This window comes from Benincasa hispida, chromosome 10 (assembly GCF_009727055.1).
Source record: "Benincasa hispida cultivar B227 chromosome 10, ASM972705v1, whole genome shotgun sequence".
Lineage (NCBI taxonomy): Eukaryota > Viridiplantae > Streptophyta > Magnoliopsida > Cucurbitales > Cucurbitaceae > Benincasa > Benincasa hispida.
In genome coordinates this window covers 24,694,368-24,699,566 of record NC_052358.1, presented here as the reverse complement: position 1 = coordinate 24,699,566, position 5,199 = coordinate 24,694,368, and positions in this window count along the sequence as shown.

Sequence of the window (5,199 nt, the reverse complement as noted above, 5' to 3'; positions counted from 1 at the left end):
GGAGGTCTCTGGTTGACTTTATAGAATAGGTTTGAATCGGGCACATCGTCTCAACTGTCCCGAGTTAAAGAGGAACTTAATTTATGTAAAGTCTTTGCTCGAATGTAATTATACACTAAATTTTTCTATAATTAAAGTGTTTATTTTTGAAAAATGGTGTTCATATATGTTCGGCTCAACAGGAAAATAATTTGTATGTTCTAAGGCCGTAGCAACAAATTCCCTCCATAAGATAAAGATGTTTAAAACTGTCGTAAGTGATGTTTTATTTTATGATGTGGACTTATGGATGAAATGTGATGATGAAAATGCATTTAGCACTCAAGTTTTCTCAGTGGAATCCAAGTGTAAACCCCACTGATTTCCTGGTAAGTCCAGGGTCGAACTCAGGGACTTAGGAAAACAGGTTGCGGTGGTAATTTTTACGAAAAGCTTGCGGTAACCGGTAACTCAAATGGTTGTTGGTTTTGTTTGTTGCGGTAATGAAATAAATAAATGCGGCAGATTTGAGAAAAGTTTGATTGTGTGATAGATGCACTGAGTATGCGGACGGGTTGAAAAGTTCTTTAGCTAGTGTTACTTGGGAATGCATCAGACTATGCGATCATGCTACACTCATGCAAAGCAAGTCATTTTCCAATGCAAATGCGGTGCTCCTAAGTCTAGGATGCATCTGTTGAATGCAAAAGTGTCCAGATAGCTTATACCTAAGTTTCTACTCTTTTCCTATGCGATGATGCAAGATGCACAAAGGCAAGGTGACCGCACACAATCATATCCTATCTCTAGGATGCATGCGATGCGTTAATAGCAACAAATGCTTATTCCTAAGCTTCTATCTCTTGATTATTCGTTCCAATATGACTCTCCCGAGCCTAGATTCTAACTTGACTTTTCCAAGCCTTGATCTTATCCTTAAACTACCCTCCCGAGTATCTCTAATGTACGAATGAAGCATACATAATACAAGATGATCGCATTGAATGAATATCCCCAGTTAAGCTAACTAAGTGCTTCTCAACCCATTCAACAGATTTAGCTACTCATGTGTAAATAGCAGAGAGTGAACAGATATAGAGAAGTAAGTTCCATTTTATAAATGAGTTTGAATACAAAATAGCAATGGAAGATAAAGGTAGAGAGTGTGGTAGCAATCCCTTGCTGACCGAGGCTTTAACAGTGGCAATCTCTATTCGATTCAAAAGATATTTCTGCTTCCACGGGATTTGGCCCTCTCTCTGATCTTGAAGCTTCCGGTGCTCTCCCAAGCTCAACGAAACAATCTATCGATATAACCCCTTTCTCTCGCTTCCACCTTAAGGTAAAATAAAATCTAAGAATAGGGCTAAACTATGAACAGAACTTGTGAACTCGTGAGCAGCTGAACCCCTTTTCTGAAGGATGCCTTTGGTATTTATAGAGATTTGGGGTGAAAGAAAAATGATTAAAAGACCTTTTACTGGAAATGATTATGGGGCCAAAGAGCCTCTAGAGCTAGTGCATCTAGACCTTTGTGGTCCGATGAATGTACGAGTCAAGGGAGGCTATGAATACTTCATCATTTTTACTAGTGTTTATTCAAGGTATGGGTATGTTTATTTAATGCAACATAAGTCTGAGTCTTTTGAAAACTTCATAGAGTTCAAGGCTGAAGTTGAAAATGCATTAAGTAGAACGATTAAATCGCTTTGATTTGATCGAGGTAGAGAGTTTTTGGATTATGAGTTCCAGAACTATATGATAGAACATGGAATAGTTTCCTAACTCTCAACACTTGGTACACCTTAGCAAAATGGTGTATTAAAGTGGAGAAATTGAACCTTGTTGGATATGGTTCAGTCCATTATTAGTTACACTTCCTTACCTGACTCATTTTGGCATTTTTCCATAGAGACTACAACTTATATCTGAACTGTGTTCCCTCCAAGAGTGTTGCCAGAACAACTTTGGAGTTATGGAATGGGTGTAAAACAAGTTTACATCAATTCCATATCGAGGGTTGGCCAACACATGTGCTTGAGGCTAATCCTAAGATACTGGAACCACGTTCGAGATTATGCCTATTTGTAGGCTACCCCAAAGGGACACGAGGGGGTATTTTTATGATCCTAAAGAAAACAAAGTGTTTGTATCGAAAAATGCTACTTTTCTTGAAGAGGATCATATAAGGGAAAACATACCTAGAAGAAAAATTGTGTTGAATGAGCTTTCCAAGGAAACTACTAAATCTTCAAAAAGAGTTATTGAAGAGCCTACTACCTCAACAAAAGTTGTTGAAGAGCCTACTACCTCAATAAGAGTTGTTGACGTAGATTCATCTAGTAGTTCAAATCCACTTCAAGTGTTTAGCGAACCTTGACGTAGTGGGAGGGTTGCAAACCCACCTATTCGCTATATGGGTTTAACTGAAATCCTAGCTATGGTAGCTGATGGCGAGGTTGAGGATTCGTGGATCTTGAAATGGAGTCTATGTACTTCAATTTAGTTTGAGATCTTGTAAAACGACCTAATAGGGTTGAACCTATAGGTTGTAAATGGATCTACAAGAGGAAACAGGGTGTTGATGGGAAGGTGCAAACCTTCAAGGCTAGACTGGTGGCAAAAGGTTATACCAGGTAGAGGGAGCCAACTATTAAGAGACTTTCTTGTCTATTTCCAGGCTAAAGTCTAACGGCATCCTCTATCCATTACCTCATATTATGACTATGAGATATGGCAAATGCATGTCAAGACTGCTTTTCTAAAGGGCAATCTTGAAGAGACCATTTATATGGTACAGCCCGAGGGATTCATAGTCCAAAGTTAATAGCAAAAGGTTTACAAGCTGAATCGGTCCATTTATGGACTAAAACAAGCATCTCGATCTTGGAACATAAGGTTTGATAGTGCGATCAAACCTTATGGCTTCGACTAGAACATTGATGAACCTTGTGTCTACAAGAAAATCATCAACAGTTCAGTAATTTTCCTAGCACTGTCTCAGGCATCATACATTGACAAGATGTTGATCAAGTGCTCGATGCAGAACTCAAAGAGGGGCCTATTTCTTTTCAGGCACGAAGTTATATAGTCTAAGGAACAGTATCCTAAGACATCTTAAGAGGTTAAGGAAAAGAGACGGGTCCCCTATGCATTTATTGTAGGCAGTGTTATGTATGCGATGTTATGTACTAGACCTGACATCTGCTATGCCATGGGGATAGTAAGTAGATATCAGTCTAATCAAGGATATGGTTACTGGACAGCTGTCAAGAACATCCTCAAGTATTTTTGGAGTGTTGGGACTGGTGTCCTAATTCTGCCGGAGTCTCATTGTTTGTAATATATACACATTGTTTATGAATAAAATAAGTGTTATTTCATTCTAGCATTTATTCATATCTAATAAAAAAAACTCCATGGTTATTGTGTGTAAACTTAAGCATGTATATGAGATATACAGGTGGATCATGCCTTAAGTGCTAAACTAAATAGTTCTGTAGTATAAGGATTGAGGTGGGATACCTGATCCTAGTGACACTACGGATACGGCCCGCTTTGTAGGGGTTTGCAAGTGTTGTAAACTACTACAGATGGTAGATCCTGACCATTCCTGTGGAGACATACGAGTGGCGGTGTCCTATACAAAGAGTTTGTATAATACCGAACCACAAGATGACTAGTCTCTATATATAACGCCATTGATACTAGAGACTTACATCTCACCTAGACAACCATAAGTGACATGACCCACATCTTGAGTGTTTTGGGAACTCTTGCCTTTGAAGGGCGGTCCTTTGAATAGTATGGGTGAGAGTGGCCAGATTGCCAACTCAACATGCCTAAATTTTTTGGGACTTGTCTGATTTAGGAGCTGAGAACTCAGTTACACAAAATGGAATTCACTCCTTCCCTGAATCAGGGCTAATTGAGTGGGAGGTTATTGGTGGTTTCATGGTAACCATGAGATAAAAGGAAAAAGGTTTTCCTAATGTTACTAATTTTTTATTTGAGATTTCCATTCGTGGAAAATTTCTCTCAGAAAGGTTGTCAAGTAAATAAGATTTATTAAATGACAGCTTGGAGAGACTAGACGATCGTGGAGTCTTTCTACACGATAGACACTCAGTTGGCCAATGATCTAAACGATCACATAGCTTTAGCTAGATGATCACATGACTTTTGTTAAACGATTGAGCATCGTCCTATACGATAGGCTTTATCATCTCCCACTTGCTCAATCATTTACATGATTGCTCTTCTCCGGTCTCGCCTCTAACCAAGTCCACAGAGAGGCCACACTTCTGGATTCTCACACCGATAATAACAAGGTAGCCATTGTGGTGGTGTCATACTCAACTCGACATTGTCGAGGTTCTGTGGAGGTCGTTCGTTGTGTTTGTGATCTTGGAGATCGTTGTGTTTGGGTCATTATGATCATGCAGTGTAGCGGTCATGGTGTACGAGCATTCGTGTGTTGTCGTGTTGCTATGATCGAGCGTTCGTGATCAAGGGTATTGAAGATGAGTCTTCAAAGGTATGTTAATTTCTTCCCTTGATCGTTTATTAAAGCATGCTGTAATTTCGATTTGTGCATAGCATGTGTGTTTCCGTTTGTGATTGTAATTGTAATGTTGATATACGATTGAAATTTGGAACAATCCTTCCGCTGCTCATGAAAATCCTCATGTCTGATTTTCTTCAATTGGTATCAGAGCCAGGTTGTTCTAATATTCCAAATTTCACTTCTGTTTTGAAATTCTTTTACAGTCGTTGTAGGTTTTCTAGATTACGTTTAATTGTTGTACAAATAGTAACACCATCTTTATGAATAAATGCTTTATCCACATTGAAAGGAATAGTGTATTTACATTGCAATAAGCACTTTACAGAAATGAGGTTTCTCTTAAATTCGGGAACAATATATACATCATTCAAAACTAGAAACCTATTTTGTAAAGCTAACTGGAGTCCTCCCACTGCCACAGCTCAGACGATGTACCCGTTGCCTACTCGCATCGTCATCTCACCAGCCTAGCTGTCACCGGGATTTAATCCCCTGAAAAGAAGAAGAAATGTGATTAGTGGTGCTCGAATCAATTATCCAGGCAGAATCATCATTCTCCACTAAACAAGTTTCGAGTACAAGTAAATCATATTTACTTTTATCTGCCTTGGCCTTAGCCTTGGCGGCCTTCCTTTCTTTCAGCTAGCGAGGAC